Source organism: Leiobunum rupestre, chromosome 11 (genome assembly GCF_980474605.1).
Source record: "Leiobunum rupestre chromosome 11, qqLeiRupe1.1.hap1, whole genome shotgun sequence".
Classification (NCBI taxonomy): domain Eukaryota; kingdom Metazoa; phylum Arthropoda; class Arachnida; order Opiliones; family Sclerosomatidae; genus Leiobunum; species Leiobunum rupestre.
Genome location: NC_143394.1, coordinates 21,105,841 through 21,130,089, shown reverse-complemented (window position 1 = coordinate 21,130,089; position 24,249 = coordinate 21,105,841).

Genomic DNA, 24,249 nt, shown 5'->3' with positions numbered 1-24,249 from the left:
AAAAATTCTTCATTCTTAAGAATTAATTCAAAATTTATATCGATTTTCTTAGTGTTTCTGACATTAAAGTGTTGCCAGTTTCATTAAATCTTTAATCACTTGGGTTAATTTTTTTCGTTACCAAAATATTAGTGTCGTTCAGACTTTTTAGTCTTGAATGACCGAGGCCACTAATTAGAATTCGGTGTTTCGACAGATAATTCCGTAAGTTGCTTTGCTGTCGGAAATTTGCAAAAATCTTCCTTCTTATGCAGATCAAGCTGGTTATAAAACTGAAAAAGTTTCGATAATTATGGAATGTGACTTACATAACAGAGCTGCCAGGCTTATTTATTTCAATAAGTTTTAAGGATTTATTTATTTGTTAAACAATTGCTAGTGTCGATTTTCCATCAAAACCCGGTTTGACTAAAGCATTTTACCAAATTTTGGTATTTCTACACGGCAATCTGCCATATAAATGAATTTTAGAACCTGGAAAAATTCTTCATTCTTAAGAATTAATTCAAAATTTATATCGATTTTCTTAGTGTTTCTGACATTAAAGTGTTGCCAGTTTCATTAAATCTTTAATCACTTGGGTTAATTTTTTTCGTTACCAAAATATTAGTGTCGTTCAGACTTTTAAGACGTGATTGAACGAGGCGACTAAGTGGTAATCGGTGTTTCGACAGATAATTCCGTAAGTTGCTTTGCTGTTGGAAATTTGCAAAAATCTTCCTTCTTATGCAGATCAAGCTGGTTATAAAACTGAAAACGTTTCGATAATTATGGAATGTTACTAACATTACAGAGCTGCCAGGCTTATTTATATCAATAAGTTTTCAGGATTTATTTATTTGTTAACCAATTGCTAGTGTCGATTTTCTATCAAAACCCGGTTTGACTAAAGCATTTTACCAAATTTTGGTATTTCTACACGGCAATCTGCCATATAAATGAATTTTAGAACCTGGAAAAATTCTTCATTCTTAAGAATTAATTTAAAATTTATATCGATTTTCTTAGTGTTTCTGACATTAAAGTGTTGCCAGTTTCATTAAATCTTTAATCACTTGGGTTAATTTTTTTCGTTACCAAAATATTAGTGTCGTTCAGACTTTTTAGTCTTGAATGACCGAGGCCACTAACTAGAAATCGGTGTTTCGACAGATAATTCCGTAAGTTGCTTTGCTGTCGGAAATATGCAAAAATCTTCCTTCTTATGCAGATCAAGCTGGTTATAAAACTGAAAAAGTTTCGATAATTATGGAATGTGACTTACATAACAGAGCTGCCAGGCTTATTTATTTCAATAAGTTTTAAGGATTTATTTATTTGTTAACCAATTGCTAGTGTCGATTTTCCATCAAAACCCGGTTTGACTAAAGCATTTTACCAAATTTTGGTATTTCTACACGGCAATCTGCCATATAAATGAATTTTAGTACCTGGAAAAATTCTTCATTCTTAAGAATTAATTCAAAAATTTATATCGATTTTCTTAGTGTTTCTGACATTAAAGTTTTGCCAGTTTCATTAAATCTTTAATCACTTGGGTTAATTTTTTTCGTTACCAAAATATTAGTGTCGTTCAGACTTTTAAGACGTGATTGAACGAGGCGACTAAGTGGTAATCGGTGTTTCGACAGATAATTCCGTAAGTTGCTTTGCTGTCGGAAATTTGCAAAAATCTTCCTTCTTATGCAGATCAAGCTGGTTATAAAACTGAAAAAGTTTCGATAATTATGGAATGTGACTTACATAACAGAGCTGCCAGGCTTATTTATTTCAATAAGTTTTAAGGATTTATTTATTTGTTAACCAATTGCTAGTGTCGATTTTCCATCAAAACCCGGTTTGACTAAAGCATTTTACCAAATTTTGGTATTTCTACACGGCAATCTGCCATATAAATGAATTTTAGAACCTGGAAAAATTCTTCATTCTTAAGAATTAATTCAAAATTTATATCGATTTTCTTAGTGTTTCTGACATTAAAGTGTTGCCAGTTTCATTAAATCTTTAATCACTTGGGTTAATTTTTTTCGTTACCAAAATATTAGTGTCGTTCAGACTTTTAAGACGTGATTGAACGAGGCGACTAAGTGGTAATCGGTGTTTCGACAGATAATTCCGTAAGTTGCTTTGCTGTTGGAAATTTGCAAAAATCTTCCTTCTTATGCAGATCAAGCTGGTTATAAAACTGAAAACGTTTCGATAATTATGGAATGTGACTAACATAACAGAGCTGCCAGGTTTATTTATATCAATAAGTTTTCAGGATTTATTTATTTGTTAACCAATTGCTAGTGTCGATTTTCCATCAAAACGCGGTTTGACTAAAGCATTTTACCAAATTTTGGTATTTCTACACGGCAATCTGCCATATAAATGAATTTTAGAACCTGGAAAAATTCTTCATTCTTAAGAATTAATTCAAAATTTATATCGATTTTCTTAGTGTTTCTGACATTAAAGTGTTGCCAGTTTCATTAAATCTTTAATCACTTGGGTTAATTTTTTTCGTTACCAAAATATTAGTGTCGTTCAGACTTTTAAGTCTTGAATAACCGAGGCCACTAACTAGAAATCGGTGTTTCGACAGATAATTCCGTAAGTTGCTTTGCTGTTGGAAATTTGCAAAAATCTTCCTTCTTATGCAGATCAAGCTGGTTATAAAACTGAAAACGTTTCGATAATTATGGAATGTGACTAACATAACAGAGCTGCCAGGTTTATTTATATCAATAAGTTTTCAGGATTTATTTATTTGTTAACCAATTGCTAGTGTCGATTTTCCATCAAAACCCGGTTTGACTAAAGCATTTTACCAAATTTTGGTATTTCTACACGGCAATCTGCCATATAAATGAATTTTAGAACCTGGAAAAATTCTTCATTCTTAAGAATTAATTCAAAATTTATATCGATTTTCTTAGTGTTTCTGACATTAAAGTGTTGCCAGTTTCATTAAATCTTTAATCACTTGGGTTAATTTTTTTCGTTACCAAAATATTAGTGTCGTTCAGACTTTTAAGTCTTGAATGACCGAGGCCACTAACTAGAAATCGGTGTTTCGACAGATAATTCCGTAAGTTGCTTTGCTGTTGGAAATTTGCAAAAATCTTCCTTCTTATGCAGATCAAGCTGGTTATAAAACTGAAAAAGTTTCGATAATTATGGAATGTGACTTACATAACAGAGCTGCCAGGCTTATTTATTTCAATAAGTTTTAAGGATTTATTTATTTGTTAACCAATTGCTAGTGTCGATTTTCCATCAAAACCCGGTTTGACTAAAGCATTTTACCAAATTTTGGTATTTCTACACGGCAATCTGCCATATAAATGAACTTTAGAACCTGGAAAAATTCTTCATTCTTAAGAATTAATTCAAAATTTATATTGATTTTCTTAGTGTTTCTGCCATTAAAGTGTTGCCAGTTTCATTAAATCTTTAATCACTTGGGTTAATTTTTTTCGTTACCAAAATATTAGTGTCGTTCAGACTTTTAAGTCTTGAATGACCGAGGCCACTAACTAGAAATCGGTGTTTCGACAGATAATTCCGTAAGTTGCTTTGCTGTTGGAAATTTGCAAAAATCTTCCTTCTTATGCAGATCAAGCTGGTCATAAAACTGAAAACGTTTCGATAATTATGGAATGTGACTTACATAACAGAGCTGCCAGGCTTATTTATATCAATAAGTTTTCAGGATTTATTTATTTGTTAACCAATTGCTAGTGTCGATTTTCCATCAAAACCCGGTTTGACTAAAGCATTTTACCAAATTTTGGTATTTCTACACGGCAATCTGCCATATAAATGAATTTTAGAACCTGGAAAAATTCTTCATTCTTAAGAATTAATTCAAAATTTATATCGATTTTCTTAGTGTTTCTGACATTAAAGTGTTGTCAGTTTCATTAAATCTTTAATCACTTGGGTTAATTTTTTTCGTTACCAAAATATTAGTGTCGTTCAGACTTTTAAGACGTGATTGAACGAGGCGACTAAGTGGTAATCGGTGTTTCGACAGATAATTCCGTAAGTTGCTTTGCTGTTGGAAATTTGCAAAAATCTTCCTTCTTATGCAGATCAAGCTGGTTATAAAACTGAAAACGTTTCGATAATTATGGAATGTGACTAACATAACAGAGCTGCCAGGTTTATTTATATCAATAAGTTTTCAGGATTTATTTATTTGTTAACCAATTGCTAGTGTCGATTTTCCATCAAAACCCGGTTTGACTAAAGCATTTTACCAAATTTTCGTATTTCTACACGGCAATCTGCCATATAAATGAATTTTAGAACCTGGAAAAATTCTTCATTCTTAAGAATTAATTCAAAATTTATATCGATTTTCTTAGTGTTTCTGACATTAAAGTGTTGCCAGTTTCATTAAATCTTTAATCACTTGGGTTAATTTTTTTCGTTACCAAAATATTAGTGTCGTTCAGACTTTTAAGTCTTGAATAACCGAGGCCACTAACTAGAAATCGGTGTTTCGACAGATAATTCCGTAAGTTGCTTTGCTGTTGGAAATTTGCAAAAATCTTCCTTCTTATGCAGATCAAGCTGGTTATAAAACTGAAAACGTTTCGATAATTATGGAATGTTACTAACATAACAGAGCTGCCAGGTTTATTTATATCAATAAGTTTTCAGGATTTATTTATTTGTTAACCAATTGCTAGTGTCGATTTTCCATCAAAACCCGGTTTGACTAAAGAATTTTACCAAATTTTGGTATTTCTACACGGCAATCTGCCATATAAATGAATTTTAGAACCTGGAAAAATTCTTCATTCTTAAGAATTAATTCAAAATTTATATCGATTTTCTTAGTGTTTCTGACATTAAAGTGTTGCCAGTTTCATTAAATCTTTAATCACTTGGGTTAATTTTTTTCGTTACCAAAATATTAGTGTCGTTCAGACTTTTTAGTCTTGAATGACCGAGGCCACTAACTAGAAATCGGTGTTTCGACAGATAATTCCGTAAGTTGCTTTGCTGTCGGAAATTTGCAAAAATCTTCCTTCTTATGCAGATCAAGCTGGTTTTAAACTGAAAACGTTTCGATAATTATGGAATGTGACTAACATAACAGAGCTGCCAGGCTTATTTATATCAATAAGTTTTCAGGATTTATTTTTTTGTTAACCAATTGCTAGTGTCGATTTTCCATCAAAACCCGGTTTGACTGAAGCATTTTACCAAATTTTGGTATATCAACACGGCAATCTGCCATATAAATGAATTTTAGGACCTGGAAAAATTCTTCATTCTTAAGAATTAATTCAAAATTTATATCCATTTTCTTAGTGTTTCTGACATTAAAGTGTTGTCAGTTTCATTAAATCTTTAATCACTTGGGTTAATTTTTTTCGTTACCAAAATATTAGTGTCGTTCAGACTTTTAAGACGTGATTGACCGAGGCGACTAACTACAAATCGGAATTTCGACAGATTATTCCGTAAGATGCTTTGCTGTTGGAAATTTGCAAAAATCTTCCTTCTTATGCAGATCAAGCTGGTTATAAAACTGAAAAAGTTTCGATAAATATGGAATGTGACTAACATAACAGAGCTGCCAGGCTTATTTATATCAATAAGTTTTAAGGATTAATTTATTTGATAATCAATTGCTAGTGTCGATTTTCCATCAAAACCCAGTTCGACTGAAGCATTTTACCAAATTTTGGTATTTCAACACGGCAATCTGCCAGATAAATGAATTTTAAAACCTGGAAAAATTCTTCATTCTTAAGAATTAATTCAAAATTTATATCGATTTTCTTAGTGTTTCTGACATTAGAGTGTTGCCAGTTTCATTAAATCTTCAATCACTTGGGTTAATTTTTTTCGTTTCCAAAATATTAGTGTCGTTTAGACTTTTAAGACGTGATTGAACGAGGCGACTTAGTGGCAATCGGTGTTTCGACAGATAATTCCGTAAGTTGCTTTGCTGTTGGAAATTTGCCAAAATCTTCCTTCTTATGCAGATCAAGCTGGTTATAAAACTGAAAACGTTTCGATAATTATGGAATGTGACTAACATAACAGAGCTGCCAGGCTTATTTATATCAATAATTTTTAAGGATTTATTTATTTGTTAATCAATTGCTAGTGTCGATTTTCCATCAAAACCCGGTTTGACTAAAGCATTTTACCAAATTTTGGTATTTCAACACGGCAATCTGCCAGATAAATGAATTTTAAAACCTGGAAAAATTCTTCATTCTTAAGAATTAATTCAAAATTTATATCGATTTTCTTAGTGTTTGTGACATTAAAGTGTTGCCAGTTTAATTAAATCTTTAATCACTTTGGTTAATTTTTTCGTTACCAAAATATTAGTGTCGTTCAGACTTTTTAGTCGTGAATGACCGAGGCCACTAACTAGAAATCGGTGTTTCGACAGATAATTCCGTAAGTTGCTTTGCTGTCGGAAATTTGCAAAAATCTTCCTTCTTATGCAGATCAAGCTGGTTATAAAACTGAAAAAGTTTCGATAATTATGGAATGTGACTTACATAACAGAGCTGCCAGGCTTATTTATATCAATAAGTTTTAAGGATTTATTTATTTGTTAACCAATTGCTAGTGTCGATTTTCCATCAAAACCCGGTTTGACTAAAGCATTTTACCAAATTTTGGTATTTCTACATGGCAATCTGCCATATAAATGAATTTTAGAACCTGGAAAAATTCTTCATTTTTAAGAATTAATTCAAAATTTATATCGATTTTCTTAGTGTTTCTGACATTAAAGTGTTGCCAGTTTCATTAAATCTTTAATCACTTGGGTTAAATTTTTTCGTTACCAAAATATTAGTGTCGTTCAGACTTTTAAGACGTGATTGAACGAGGCGACTAAGTGGTAATCGGTGTTTCGACAGATAATTCCGTAAGTTGCTTTGCTGTTGGAAATTTGCAAAAATCTTCCTTCTTATGCAGATCAAGCTGGTTATAAAACTGAAAACGTTTCGATAATTATGGAATGTGACTAACATAACAGAGCTGCCAGGCTTATTTATATCAATAAGTTTTAACGATTTATTTCTTTGTTAACCAATTGCTAGTGTCGATTTTCCATCAAAACCCGGTTTTACTAAAGCATTTTACCAAATTTTGGTATTTCAACACGGCAATCTGCCAGATAAATGAATTTTAAAACCTGGAAAAATTCTTCATTCTTAAGAATTAATTCAAAATTTATATCGATTTTCTTAGTGTTTCTGACATTAGAGTGTTGCCAGTTTCATTAAATCTTCAATCACTTGGGTTAATTTTTTTCGTTTCCAAAATATTAGTGTCGTTTAGACTTTTAAGACGTGATTGAACGAGGCGACTTAGTGGCAATCGGTGTTTCGACAGATAATTCCGTAAGTTGCTTTGCTGTTGGAAATTTGCCAAAATCTTCCTTCTTATGCAGATCAAGCTGGTTATAAAACTGAAAACGTTTCGATAATTATGGAATGTGACTAACATAACAGAGCTGCCAGGCTTATTTATATCAATAATTTTTAAGGATTTATTTATTTGTTAATCAATTGCTAGTGTCGATTTTCCATCAAAACCCGGTTTGACTAAAGCATTTTACCAAATTTTGGTATTTCAACACGGCAATCTGCCAGATAAATGAATTTTAAAACCTGGAAAAATTCTTCATTCTTAAGAATTAATTCAAAATTTATATCGATTTTCTTAGTGTTTGTGACATTAAAGTGTTGCCAGTTTAATTAAATCTTTAATCACTTTGGTTAATTTTTTCGTTACCAAAATATTAGTGTCGTTCAGACTTTTTAGTCGTGAATGACCGAGGCCACTAACTAGAAATCGGTGTTTCGACAGATAATTCCGTAAGTTGCTTTGCTGTAGGAAATTTGCAAAAATCTTCCTTCTTATGCAGATCAAGCTGGTTATAAAACTGAAAAAGTTTCGATAATTATGGAATGTGACTTACATAACAGAGCTGCCAGGCTTATTTATATCAATAAGTTTTAAGGATTTATTTATTTGTTAACCAATTGCTAGTGTCGATTTTCCATCAAAACCCGGTTTGACTAAAGCATTTTACCAAATTTTGGTATTTCTACATGGCAATCTGCCATATAAATGAATTTTAGAACCTGGAAAAATTCTTCATTCTTAAGAATTAATTCAAAATTTATATCGATTTTCTTAGTGTTTCTGACATTAAAGTGTTGCCAGTTTCATTAAATCTTTAATCACTTGGGTTAAATTTTTTCGTTACCAAAATATTAGTGTCGTTCAGACTTTTAAGACGTGATTGAACGAGGCGACTAAGTGGTAATCGGTGTTTCGACAGATAATTCCGTAAGTTGCTTTGCTGTTGGAAATTTGCAAAAATCTTCCTTCTTATGCAGATCAAGCTGGTTATAAAACTGAAAACGTTTCGATAATTATGGAATGTGACTAACATAACAGAGCTGCCAGGCTTATTTATATCAATAAGTTTTAACGATTTATTTCTTTGTTAACCAATTGCTAGTGTCGATTTTCCATCAAAACCCGGTTTTACTAAAGCATTTTACCAAATTTTGGTATTTTAACACGGCAATCTGCCAGATAAATGAATTTTAAAACCTGGAAAAATTCTTCATTCTTAAGAATTAATTCAAAATTTATATCGATTTTCTTAGTGTTTCTGACATTAAAGTGTTGCCAGTTTAATTAAATCTTTAATAACTTTGGTTAATTTTTTCGTTACCAAAATATTAGTGTCGTTCAGACTTTTTAGTCGTGAATGACCGAGGCCACTAACTAGAAATCGGTGTTTCGACAGAAAATTCCGTAAGTTGCTTTGCTGTCGGAAATTTGCAAAAATCTTCCTTCTTATGCAGATCAAGCTGGTTATAAAACTGAAAAAGTTTCGATAATTATGGATTGTGACTAACATAACAGAGCTGCCTGGCTTATTTATATCAATAAGTTTTAAGGATTTATTTATTTGTTAACCAGTTGCTAATGTCGATTTTCCATCAAAACCCGGTTTGACTAAAGCATTTTACCAAATTTTGGTATATCTACATGGCAATCTGCCATATAAATGAATTTTAGAACCTGGAAAAATTCTTCATTCTTAAGAATTAATTCAAAATTTATATCGATTTTCTTAGTGTTTCTGACATTAAAGTGTTGCCAGTTTCATTAAATCTTTAATCACTTGGGTTAATTTTTTTCGTTACCAAAATATTAGTGTCGTTCAGACTTTTAAGACGTGATTGAACGAGGCGACTAAGTTGTAATCGGTGTTTCGACAGATAATTCCGTAAGTTGCTTTGCTGTTGGAAATTTGCCAAAATCTTCCTTCTTATGCAGATCAAGCTGGTTATAAAACTGAACACGTTTCGATAATTATGGAATGTGACTAACATAACAGAGCTGCCCGGCTTATTTATATCAATAATTTTTAAGGATTTATTTATTTGTTAATCAATTGCTAGTGTCGATTTTCCATCAAAACCCGGTTTGACTAAAGCATTTTACCAAATTTTGGTATTTCAACACGGCAATCTGCCAGATAAATGAATTTTAAAACCTGGAAAAATTCTTCATTCTTAAGAATTAATTCAAAATTTATATCGATTTTCTTAGTGTTTGTGACATTAAAGTGTTGTCAGTTTCATTAAATCTTTAATCACTTGGGTTAATTTTTTTCGTTACCAAAATATCAGTGTCGTTCAGACTTTTAAGACGTGATTGACCGAGGCGACTAACTACAAATCGGAATTTCGACAGATTATTCCGTAAGATGCTTTGCTGTTGGAAATTTGCAAAAATCTTCCTTCTTATGCAGATCAAGCTGGTTATAAAACTGAAAAAGTTTCGATAAATATGGAATGTGACTAACATAACAGAGCTGCCAGGCTTATTTATATCAATAAGTTTTAAGGATTAATTTATTTGTTAATCAATTGCTAGTGTCGATTTTCCATCAAAACCCAGTTCGACTGAAGCATTTTACCAAATTTTGGTATTTCAACACGGCAATCTGCCAGATAAATGAATTTTAAAACCTGGAAAAATTCTTCATTCTTAAGAATTAATTCAAAATTGATATCGATTTTCTTAGTGTTTGTGACATTAAAGTGTTGCCAGTTTAATTAAATCTTTAATCACTTTGGTTAATTTTTTCGTTACCAAAATATTAGTGTCGTTCAGACTTTTTAGTCGTGAATGACCGAGGCCACTAACTAGAAATCGGTGTTTCGACAGATAATTCCGTAAGTTGCTTTGCTGTCGGAAATTTGCAAAAATCTTCCTTCTTATGCAGATCAAGCTGGTTATAAAACTGAAAAAGTTTCGATAATTATGGAATGTGACTTACATAACAGAGCTGCCAGGCTTATTTATATCAATAAGTTTTAAGGATTTATTTATTTGTTAACCAATTGCTAGTGTCGATTTTCCATCAAAACCCGGTTTGACTAAAGCATTTTACCAAATTTTGGTATTTCTACATGGCAATCTGCCATATAAATGAATTTTAGAACCTGGAAAAATTCTTCATTCTTAAGAATTAATTCAAAATTTATATCGATTTTCTTAGTGTTTCTGACATTAAAGTGTTGCCAGTTTCATTAAATCTTTAATCACTTGGGTTAAATTTTTGCGTTACCAAAATATTAGTGTCGTTCAGACTTTTAAGACGTGATTGAACGAGGCGACTAAGTGGTAATCGGTGTTTCGACAGATAATTCCGTAAGTTGCTTTGCTGTTGGAAATTTGCAAAAATCTTCCTTCTTATGCAGATCAAGCTGGTTATAAAACTGAAAACGTTTCGATAATTATGGAATGTGACTAACATAACAGAGCTGCCAGGCTTATTTATATCAATAAGTTTTAACGATTTATTTCTTTGTTAACCAATTGCTAGTGTCGATTTTCCATCAAAACCCGGTTTTACTAAAGCATTTTACCAAATTTTGGTATTTTAACACGGCAATCTGCCAGATAAATGAATTTTAAAACCTGGAAAAATTCTTCATTCTTAAGAATTAATTCAAAATTTATATCGATTTTCTTAGTGTTTCTGACATTAAAGTGTTGCCAGTTTAATTAAATCTTTAATCACTTTGGTTAATTTTTTCGTTACCAAAATATTAGTGTCGTTCAGACTTTTTAGTCGTGAATGACCGAGGCCACTAACTAGAAATCGGTGTTTCGACAGAAAATTCCGTAAGTTGCTTTGCTGTCGGAAATTTGCAAAAATCTTCCTTCTTATGCAGATCAAGCTAGTTATAAAACTGAACACGTTTCGATAATTATAGAATGTGACTAACATAACAGAGCTGCCCGGCTTATTTATATCAATAATTTTTAAGGATTTATTTATTTGTTAATCAATTGCTAGTGTCGATTTTCCATCAAAACCCGGTTTGACTAAAGCATTTTACCAAATTTTGGTATTTCAACACGGCAATCTGCCAGATAAATGAATTTTAAAACCTGGAAAAATTCTTCATTCTTAAGAATTAATTCAAAATTTATATCGATTTTCTTAGTGTTTGTGACATTAAAGTGTTGCCAGTTTAATTAAATCTTTAATCACTTTGGTTAATTTTTTCGTTACCAAAATATTAGTGTCGTTCAGACTTTTTAGTCGTGAATGACCGAGGCCACTAACTAGAAATCGGTGTTTCGACAGATAATTCCGTAAGTTGCTTTGCTGTCGGAAATTTTCAAAAATCTTCCTTCTTATGCAGATCAAGCTGGTTATAAAACTGAAAAAGTTTCGATAATTATGGAATGTGACTTACATAACAGAGCTGCCAGGCTTATTTATATCAATAGGTTTTAAGGATTTATTTATTTGTTAACCAGTTGCTAGTGTCGATTTTCCATCAAAACCCGGTTTGACTAAAGCATTTTACCAAATTTTGGTATTTCTACATGGCAATCTGCCATATAAATGAATTTTAGAACCTGGAAAAATTCTTCATTCTTAAGAATTAATTCAAAATTTATATCGATTTTCTTAGTGTTTCTGACATTAAAGTGTTGCCAGTTTCATTAAATCTTTAATCACTTGGGTTAATTGTTTTCGTTACCAAAATATTAGTGTCGTTCAGACTTTTAAGACGTGATTGAACGAGGCGACTAAGTGGTAATCGGTGTTTCGACAGATAATTCCGTAAGTTGCTTTGCTGTTGGAAATTTGCAAAAATCTTCCTTCTTATGCAGATCAAGCTGGTTATAAAACTGAAAACGTTTCGATAATTAAGGAATGTGACTAACATAACAGAGCTGCCAGGCTTATTTATATCAATAAGTTTTAACGATTTATTTATTTGTTAACCAATTGCTAGTGTCGATTTTCAATCAAAACCCGGTTTTACTAAAGCATTTTACCAAATTTTGGTATTTCAACACGGCAATCTGCCAGATAAATGAATTTTAAAACCTGGAAAAATTCTTCATTCTTAAGAATTAATTCAAAATTTATATCGATTTTCTTAGTGTTTCTGACATTAAAGTGTTGCCAGTTTAATTAAATCTTTAATCACTTTGGTTAATTTTTTCGTTTCCAAAATATTAGTGTCGTTCAGACTTTTTAGTCGTGAATGACCGAGGCCACTAACTAGAAATCGGTGTTTCGACAGATAATTCCGTAAGTTGCTTTGCTGTCGGAAATTTGCAAAAATCTTCCTTCTTATGCAGATCAAGCTGGTTATAAAACTGAAAAAGTTTCGATAATTATGGAATGTGACTTACATAACAGAGCTGCCAGGCTTATTTATATCAATAAGTTTTAAGGATTTATTTATTTGTTAATCAATTGCTAGTGTCGATTTTCCATCAAAACACGGTTTGACTAAAGCATTTTACCAAATTTTGGTATTTCAACACGGCAATCTGCCAGATAAATGAATTTTAAAACCTGGAAAAATTCTTCATTCTTAAGAATTAATTCAAAATTTATATCGATTTTCTTAGTGTTTGTGACATTAAAGTGTTGCCAGTTAAATTAAATCTTTAATCACTTTGGTTAATTTTTTCGTTACCAAAATATTAGTGTCGTTCAGACTTTTTAGTCGTGAATGACCGAGGCCACTAACTAGAAATCGGTGTTTCGACAGATAATTCCGTAAGTTGCTTTGCTGTCGGAAATTTGCAAAAATCTTCCTTCTTATGCAGATCAAGCTGGTTATAAAACTGAAAAAGTTTCGATACTTATGGAATGTGACTTACATAACAGAGCTGCCAGGCTTATTTATATCAATAAGTTTTAAGGATTTATTTATTTGTTAACCAATTGCTAGTGTCGATTTTCCATCAAAACCCGGTTTTACTAAAGCATTTTACCAAATTTTGGTATTTCAACACGGCAATCTGCCAGATAAATCAATTTTAAAACCTGGAAAAATTCTTCATTCTTAAGAATTAATTCAAAATTTATATCGATTTTCTTAGTGTTTCTGACATTAAAGTGTTGCCAGTTTAATTAAATCTTTAATCACTTTGGTTAATTTTTTCGTTACCAAAATATTAGTGTCGTTCAGACTTTTTAGTCGTGAATGACCGAGGCCACTAACTAGAAATCGGTGTTTCGACAGATAATTCCGTAAGTTGCTTTGCTGTCGGAAATTTGCAAAAATCTTCCTTCTTATGCAGATCAAGCTGGTTATAAAACTGAAAAAGTTTCGATAATTATGGAATGTGACTTACATAACAGAGCTGCCAGGCTTATTTATATCAATAAGTTTTAAGGATTTATTTATTTGTTAACCAGTTGCTAGTGTCGATTTTCCATCAAAACCCGGTTTGACTAAAGCATTTTACCAAATTTTGGTATTTCTACATGGCAATCTGCCATATAAATGAATTTTAGAACCTGTAAAAATTCTTCATTCTTAAGAATTAATTCAAAATTTATATCGATTTTCTTAGTGTTTCTGACATTAAAGTGTTGCCAGTTTGATTAAATCTTTAATCACTTGGGTTAATTTTTTTCGTTACCAAAATATTAGTGTCGTTCAGACTTTTAAGACGTGATTGAACGAGGCGACTAAGTGGTAATCGGTGTTTCGACAGATAATTCCGTAAGTTGCTTTGCTGTTGGAAATTTTCCAAAATCTTCCTTCTTATGCAGATCAAGCTGGTTATAAAACTGAAAACGTTTCGATAATTATGGAATGTGACTAACATAACAGAGCTGCCAGGCTTATTTATATCAATAATTTTTAAGGATTTATTTATTTGTTAATCAATTGCTAGTGTCGATTTACCATCAAAACCCGGTTCGACTGAAACATTTTACCAAATTTTGGAATATCAACACGGAAAACTGCCATATAAATGAATTTTAGAACCTGGAAAATTTCTTCATTCTTAAGAATTAATTCAAAATTTATATCGATTTTCTTAGTGTTTCTTACATTAAAGTGTTGCCAGTTTAATTAAATCTTTAATCACTTGGTTTAATATTTTTCGTTACCAAAATATTAGTGTCGTTCAGACTTTTAAGACGTGATTGACCGAGGCGACTAACTACAAATCGGTATTTCGACAGATTATTCCGTAAGATGCTTTGCTGTTGGAAATTTGCAAAAATCTTCTTTCTTATGCAGATCAAGCTGGTTATAAAACTGAAAAAGTTTCGATAATTTTGGAATGTGACTAACATAACAGAGCTGCCAGGATTATTTATATCAATAAGTTTTCAGGATTTATTTATTCGTTAATCAATTGCTAGTGTCGATTTTCCATCAAAACCCGGTTCGACTAAAGCATTTTACCAAATTTTGGTATTTCAACACGGCAATCTGCCAGATAAATGAATTTTAAAACCTGGAAAAATTCTTCATTCTTAAGAATTAATTCAAAATTTATATCGATTTTCTTAGTGTTTCTGACATTAGAGTGTTGCCAGTTTCATTAAATCTTTAATCACTTGGGTTAATTTTTTTCGTTACCAAAATATTAGTGTCGTTCAGACTTTTAAGTAATGATTGAACGAGGCGACTAAGTGGTAATCGGTGTTTCGACAGATAATTCCGTAAGTTGCTTTGCTGTTGGAAATTTGCAAAAATCTTCCTTCTTATGCAGATCAAGCTGGTTATAAAACTGAAAACGTTTCGATAATTATGGAATGTGACTAACATGACAGAGCTGCCAGGCTTATTTATATCAATAATTTTTAAGGATTTATTTATTTGTTAATCAATTGCTAGTGTCGATTTTCCATCAAAACCCGGTTCGACTGAAACATTTTACCAAATTTTGGAATATCAACACGGAAAACTGCCATATAATTGAATTTTAGAACCTGGAAAAATCCTTCATTCTTAAGAATTAATTCAAAATTCATATCGATTTTCTAAGTGTTTCTGACATTAGAGTGTTGCCAGTTTAATTAAATCTTTAATAAATTTGGTTAATTTTTTCGTTACCAAAATATTAGTGTCGTTCAGACTTTTTAGTCGTGAATGACCGAGGCCACTAACTAGAAATCGGTGTTTCGACAGATAATTCCGTAAGTTGCTTTGCTGTCGGAAATTTGCAAAAATCTTCCTTCTTATGCAGATCAAGCTGGTTATAAAACTGAAAAAGTTTCGATAATTATGGAATGTGACTTACATAACAGAGCTGCCAGGCTTAATTATATCAATAATTTTTAAGGATTTATTTATTTGTTAACCAATTGCTAGTGTCGATTGTTCATCAAAACCCGGTTTGACTGAAGCATTTTACGAAATTTTGGTATTTCAACATGGCAAACTGCCAGATAAATGAATTTGGAACCTGGAAAAATTCTTCATTCTTAAGAATTAATTCAAAATTTATATCGATTTTCTTAGTGTTTCTTACATTAAAGTGTTGCCAGTTTAATTAAATCTTTAATCACTTGGGTTAATTTTTTTCGTTACCAAAATATTAGTGTCGTTCAGACTTTTAAGACGTGATTGACCGAGGCGACTAACTACAAATCGGTATATCGACAGATTATTCCGTAAGATGCTTTGCTGTTGGAAATTTGCAAAAATCTTCCTTCTTATGCAGATCAAGCTGGTTATAAAACTGAAAAAGTTTCGATAATTATGGATTGTGACTAACATAACAGAGCTGCCTGGCTTATTTATATCAATAAGTTTTAAGGATTTATTTATTTGTTAATCAATTGCTAGTGTCGATTTTCCATCAAAACCCGGTTCGACTGAAACATTATACCAAATTTTGGAATATCAACTCGGAAAACTGCCATATAAATGAATTTTAAAACCTGGAAAATTTCTTCATTCTTAAGAATTAATTCAAAATTTATATCGATTTTCTTAGTGTTTCTTACATTAAAGTGTTGCCAGTTTAATTAAATCTTTAATCACTTGGGTTAATTTTTTTCGTTACCAAAATATTAGTGTCGTTCAGACTTTTAAGACGTGATTGACCGAGGCGACTAACTACAAATCGGTATATCGACAGATTATTCCGTAAGATGCTTTGCTGTTGGAAATTTGCAAAAATCTTCCTTCTTATGCAGATCAAGCTGGTTATAAAACTGAAAAAGTTTCGATAATTATGGATTGTGACTAACATAACAGAGCTGCCTGGCTTATTTATATCAATAAGTTTTAAGGATTTATTTATTTGTTAATCAATTGCTAGTGTCGATTTTCCATCAAAACCCGGTTCGACGGAAGCATTTTACCAAATTTTGGTATTTCAACATGGCAAACTGCCAGATAAATGAATTTGGAACCTGGAAAAATTCTTCATTCTTAAGAATTAATTCAAAATTTATATCGATTTTCCAAGTGTTTCTTACATTAAAGTGTTGCCAGTTTCATTAAATCTTTAATCACTTGGGTTAATTTTTTTCGTTACCAAAATATTAGTGTCGTTCAGACTTTTAAGACGTGATTGAACGAGGCGACTAAGTGGTAATCGGTGTTTCGACAGATAATTCCGTAAGTTGCTTTGTTGTTGGAAATTTGCAAAAATCTTCCTTCTTATGCAGATCAAGCTGGTTATAAAACTGAAAACTTTTCGATAATTATGGAATGTGACTAACATAACAGAGCTGCCAGGCTTATTTATATCAATAATTTTTAAGGATTTATTTATTTGTTAATCAATTGCTAGTGTCGATTTTCCATCAAAACCCGGTTCGACTGAAACATTTTACCAAATTTTGGAATATCAACACGGAAAACTGCCATATAAATGAATTTTAAAACCTGGAAAATTTCTTCATTCTTAAGAATTAATTCAAAATTTATATCGATTTTCTTAATGTTTCTTACATTAAAGTGTTGCCAGTTTAATTAAATCTTTAATCACTTGGGTTAATTTTTTTCGTTACCAAAATATTAGTGTCGTTCAGACTTTTAAGACGTGATTGACCGAGGCGACTAACTACAAATCGGTATTTCGACAGATTATTCCGTAAGATGCTTTGCCGTTGGAAATTTGCAAAAATCTTCCTTCTTATGCAGATCAAGCTGGTTATAAAACTTAAAAGTTTCGATAATTATGGAATGTGACTTACATAACAGAGCTGCCAGGCTTATTTATATCAATAATGTTTAAGTATTTATTTATTTGTTAACCAATTGCTAGTGTCGATTTTCCATCAAAACCCGTTTTGACTAAAGCATTTTTTCCAAATTTTGTTATTTCAACACGGCAATCTGCCAGATAAATGAATTTTAAAACCTGGAAAAATTCTTCATTCTTAAGAATTAATTCAAAATTTATATCGATTTTCTTAGTGTTTCTGACATTAAAGTGTTGCCAGTTTCATTAAATCTTTAATAACTTGGGTTAATTTTTTTCGTTACCAAAATATTAGTGTCGTTCAGATTTTTAAGACGTGATTGAACGAGGCGACTAAGTGGTCGGTGTTTCGACAGATAATTCCGTAAGTTGATTGCTGTTGGAAATTTGCAAAAATCTTCCTTCTTATGCAGATCAAGCTGGTTATAAAACTGAAAACGTTTCGATAATTATGGTATGTGACTAACATACCAGAGCTGCTCGGCTTATTTATATCAAAAAGTTTTCAGGATTTATTTATTTGTTAACCAATTGCTAGTGTCGATTTTCCATCAAAACCCGGTTTGACTGAAGCATTTTACCAAATTTTGGTATATCAACACGGCAATCTGCCATATAAATGAATTTTAGAACCTGGAAAAATTCTTCATTCTTAAGAATTAATTCAAAATTTATATCGATTTTCTTAGTGTTTCTGACATTAAAGTGTTGCCAGTTTCATTAAATCTTTAATCACTTGGGTTAATTTTTTTCGTTACCAAAATATTAGTGTAGTTCAGACTTTTAAGACGTGATTGAACGAGGCGACTAAGTGGTAATCGGTGTTTCGACAGATAATTCGGTAAGTAGCTTTGCTGATGGAAATTTGCAAAAATCTTCCTTCTTAAACAGATCAAGCTGGTTATAAAACTGAAAACGTTTCGATAATTATGGAATGTGACTAACATACCAGAGCTGCCCGGCTTATTTATATCAATAAGTTTTCAGGATTTATTTATTTGTTAACCAATTGCTAGTGTCGATTTTCCATCAAAACCCGGTTTGACTGAAGCATTTTACAAAATTTTGGTATATCAACACGGCAATCTGCCATATAAATGAATTTTAGAACCTGGAAAAATTCTTCATTCTTAAGAATTAATTCAAAATTTATATCGATTTTCTTAGTGTTTCTGACATTAAAGTGTTGCCAGTTTAATTAAATCTTTAATCACTTTGGTTAATTTTTTCGTTACCAAAATATTAGTGTCGTTCAGACTTTTTAGTCGTGAATGACCGAGGCCACTAACTAGAAATCGGTGTTTTGACAGATAATTCCGTAAGTTGCTTTGCTGTCGGAAATTTGCAAAAATCTTCCTTCTTATGCAGATCAAGCTGGTTAGAAAACTGAAAAAGTTTCGATAATTATGGAATGTGACTAACATAACAGAGCTGCCAGGCTTATTTATATCAATAAGTTTTAAGGATTTATTTATTTGTTAACCAATTGCTAGTGTCGATTTTCCATCAAAACCCGGTTTGACTAAAGCATTTTACCAAATTTTGGTATTTCTACACGGCAATCTGCCATATAAATGAATTTTAGAACCTGGAAAAATTCTTCATTCTTAAGAATTAATTCAAAATTTATATCGATTTTCTTAGTGTTTCTGACATTAAAGTGTTGCCAGTTTCATTAAATGTTTAATCTTTTGGGTTAATTTTTTTCGTTACCAAAATATTAGTGTCGTTCAGACTTTTAAGACGTGATTGAACGAGGCGACTAAGTAGTAATCGGTGTTTCGACTGATAATTCCGTAAGTTGCTTTGCTGTCGGAAATTTGCAAAAATTTTCCTTCTTATGCAGATCAAGCTGGTTATAAAACTAAAAAGTTTCGATAATTATGGAATGTGACTAACATAACAGAGCTGCCAGGCTTATTTATATCAATAAGTTTTAAGGATTTATTTATTTATTAATCAATTGCTAGTATCGATTTTCCATCAAAACCCGGTTTGACTAAAGCATTTTACCAAATTTTGGAATTTCTACACGGCAAACTGCCATATAAATGAATTTTAGAACCTGAAAAAATTCTTCATTCTTAAGAATTAATTCAAAATTTATATCGATTTTCTTAGTGTTTCTGACATTAAAGTGTTGCCAGTTTCATTAAATCTTTAATCACTTGGGTTAATTTTGTTCGTTACCAAAATATTAGTGTCGTTCAGACTTTTAAGTAGTGATTGAACGAGGCGACTAAGTGGTAATCGGTGTTTCGACAGATAATTCCGTAAGTTGCTTTGCTGTTGGAAATTTGCAAAAATCTTCCTTCTTATGCAGATCAAGCTGGTTATAAAACTGAAAAAGTTTCGATAATTATGGAATTACATAACAGAGCTGCCAGGCTTATTTATATCAATAAGTTTTAAGGATTTATTTATTTGTTAACCAATTGCTAGTGTCGATTTTCCATCAAAACCCGGTTTGACTAAAGCATTTTACCAAATTTTGGTATTTCTACACGGCAATCTGCCATATAAATGAATTTTAGAACCTGGAAAAATTCTTCATTCTTAAGAATTAATTCAAAATTTATATCGATTTTCTTAGTGTTTCTGACATTAAAGTGTTGCCAGTTTCATTAAATCTTTAATCACTTGGGTTAATTTTTTTCGTTACCGAAATATTAGTGTCGTTCAGACTTTTAAGACGTGATTGAACGAGGCGACTAAGTGTAAATCGGTGTTTCGACAGATAATTCCGTAAGTTGCTTTGCTGTTGGAAATTTGCAAAAATTTTCCTTCTTATGCAGATCCAGCTGGTTATAAAACTGAAAACGTTTCGATAATTATGGAATGTGACTAACATAACAGAGCTTCCAGGCTTATTTATATCAATAAGTTTTCAGGATTTATTTATTTGTTAACGAATTGCTAGTGTCGATTTTCCATCAAAACCCGGTTTGACTAAAGCATTTTACCAAATTTTGGTATTTCTACATGGCAATCTGCCATATAAATGAATTTTAGAACCTGTAAAAATTCTTCATTCTTAAGAATTAATTCAAAATTTATATCGATTTTCTTAGTGTTTCTGACATTAAAGTGTTGCCAGTTCCATTAAATCTTTAATCAATTGGTTTAATTTTTTTCGTTACCAAAATATTAGTTTCGTTAAGACTTTTAAGACAGATAATTCCGTAAGTTGCTTTGCTGTTGGAAATTTGCAAAAATCTTCCTTCTTATGCAGATCAAGCTGGTTATAAAACTGAAAACGTTTCGATAATTATGGAATGTGACTAACATAACAGAGCTGCCAGGCTTATTTATATCAATAATTTTTAAGGATTTATTTATTTGTTAATCAATTGCTAGTGTCGATTTTCCATCAAAACCCGGTTCGACTGAAACATTTTACCAATTTTTGGAATATCAACACGGAAAACTGCCATATAAATGAATTTTAGAACCTGGAAAAATTCTTCATTCTTAAGAATTAATTCAAAATTTATATCGATTTTCTTAGTGTTTCTGACATTAAAGTGTTGCCAGTTTCATTAAATGTTTAATCACTTGGGTTAATTTTTTTCGTTACCAAAATATTAGTGTCGTTCAGACTTTTAAGACGTGATTGAACGAGGCGACTAAGTGGTAATCGGTGTTTCGACAGATAATTCCGTTAGTTGCTTTGCTGTTGGAAATTTGCAAAAATCTTCCTTCTTATGCAGATCAAGCTGGTTATAAAACTGAAAACGTTTCGATAATTATGGAATGTGACTAACATAACAGAGCTGCCAGGCTTATTTATATCAATAAGTTTTCAGGATTTATTTATTTGTTAACCAATTGCTAGTGTCGATTTTCCATCAAAGCCCGGTTTGACTAAAGCATTTTACCAAATTTTGGTATTTCTACACGGCAATCTGCCATTTAATTAATTTTAAAATATGGAAAAATTCTTTATTCTTAAGAATAAATTCAAAATTTATATCGATTTTCTTAGTGTTTCTGACATTAAAGTGTTGCCAGTTTAATTAAATCTTTAATCACTTGGGTTAATTTTTTTCGTTACCAAAATATTAGTGTCGTTCAGACTTTTAAGACGTGATTGAACGAGGCGACTAAGTAGTAATCGGTGTTTCGACTGATAATTCCGTAAGTTGCTTTGCTGTCGGAAATTTGCAAAAATTTTCCTTCTTATGCAGATCAAGCTGGTTATAAAACTAAAAAGTTTCGATAATTATGGAATGTGACTAACATAACAGAGCTGCCAGGCTTATTTATATCAATAAGTTTTAAGGATTTATTTATTTATTAATCAATTGCTAGTATCGATTTTCCATCAAAACCCGGTTTGACTAAAGCATTTTACCAAATTTTGGAATTTCTACACGGCAAACTGCCATATAAATGAATTTTAGAACCTGAAAAAATTCTTCATTCTTAAGAATTAATTCAAAATTTATATCGATTTTCTTAGTGTTTCTGACATTAAAGTGTTGCCAGTTTCATTAAATCTTTAATCACTTGGGTTAATTTTTTTCGTTACCAAAATATTAGTGTCGTTCAGACTTTTAAGTAGTGATTGAACGAGGCGACTAAGTGGTAATCGGTGTTTCGACAGATAATTCCGTAAGTTGCTTTGCTGTTGGAAATTTGCAAAAATCTTCCTTCTTATGCAGATCAAGCTGGTTATAAAACTGAAAAAGTTTCGATAATTATGGAATTACATAACAGAGCTGCCAGGCTTATTTATATCAATAAGTTTTAAGGATTTATTTGTTTGTTAACCAATTGCTAGTGTCGATTTTCCATCAAAACCCGGTTTGACTAAAGCATTTTACCAAATTTTGGTATTTCTACACGGCAATCTGCCATATAAATGAATTTTAGAACCTGGAAAAATTCTTCATTCTTAAGAATTAATTCAAAATTTATATCGATTTTCTTAGTGTTTCTGACATTAAAGTGTTGCCAGTTTCATTAAATCTTTAATCACTTGGGTTAATTTTTTTCGTTACCGAAATATTAGTGTCGTTCAGACTTTTAAGACGTGATTGAACGAGGCGACTAAGTGTAAATCGGTGTTTCGACAGATAATTCCGTAAGTTGCTTTGCTGTTGGAAATTTGCAAAAATTTTCCTTCTTATGCAGATCCAGCTGGTTATAAAACTGAAAACGTTTCGATAATTATGGAATGTGACTAACATAACAGAGCTTCCAGGCTTATTTATATCAATAAGTTTTCAGGATTTATTTATTTGTTAACGAATTGCTAGTGTCGATTTTCCATCAAAACCCGGTTTGACTAAAGCATTTTACCAAATTTTGGTATTTCTACATGGCAATCTGCCATATAAATGAATTTTAGAACCTGTAAAAATTCTTCATTCTTAAGAATTAATTCAAAATTTATATCGATTTTCTTAGTGTTTCTGACATTAAAGTGTTGCCAGTTCCATTAAATCTTTAATCAATTGGTTTAATTTTTTTCGTTACCAAAATATTAGTTTCGTTAAGACTTTTAAGACAGATAATTCCGTAAGTTGCTTTGCTGTTGGAAATTTGCAAAAATCTTCCTTCTTATGCAGATCAAGCTGGTTATAAAACTGAAAACGTTTCGATAATTATGGAATGTGACTAACATAACAGAGCTGCCAGGCTTATTTATATCAATAATTTTTAAGGATTTATTTATTTGTTAATCAATTGCTAGTGTCGATTTTCCATCAAAACCCGGTTCGACTGAAACATTTTACCAATTTTTGGAATATCAACACGGAAAACTGCCATATAAATGAATTTTAGAACCTGGAAAAATTCTTCATTCTTAAGAATTAATTCAAAATTTATATCGATTTTCTTAGTGTTTCTGACATTAAAGTGTTGCCAGTTTCATTAAATGTTTAATCACTTGGGTTAATTTTTTTCGTTACCAAAATATTAGTGTCGTTCAGACTTTTAAGACGTGATTGAACGAGGCGACTAAGTGGTAATCGGTGTTTCGACAGATAATTCCGTTAGTTGCTTTGCTGTTGGAAATTTGCAAAAATCTTCCTTCTTATGCAGATCAAGCTGGTTATAAAACTGAAAACGTTTCGATAATTATGGAATGTGACTAACATAACAGAGCTGCCAGGCTTATTTATATCAATAAGTTTTCAGGATTTATTTATTTGTTAACCAATTGCTAGTGTCGATTTTCCATCAAAGCCCGGTTTGACTAAAGCATTTTACCAAATTTTGGTATTTCTACACGGCAATCTGCCATTTAATTAATTTTAAAATATGGAAAAATTCTTTATTCTTAAGAATAAATTCAAAATTTATATCGATTTTCTTAGTGTTTCTGACATTAAAGTGTTGCCAGTTTAATTAAATCTTTAATCACTTGGGTTAATTTTTTTCGTTACCAAAATATTAGTGTCGTTCAGACTTTTAAGATGTGATTGAACGAGGCGACTAAGTAATAATCGGTGTTTCGACAGATAATTCCGTAAGTTGCTTAGCTGTTGGAAATTTGCAAAAATCTTCCTTCTTTTGCAGATCAAGCTGGTTATAAAACTGAAAACGTTTCGATAATTATGGAATGTGACTAAAATAACAGAGCTGCCAGGCTTATTTATATCAATAAGTTTTAAGGATTTATTTATTTGTTAATCAATTGATAGTGTCGATTTTCCATCAAAACCCGGTTCGACTGAACATTTTACCAAATTTTGGTAAATCAACACGGCAATCTGCCATATAAATGAT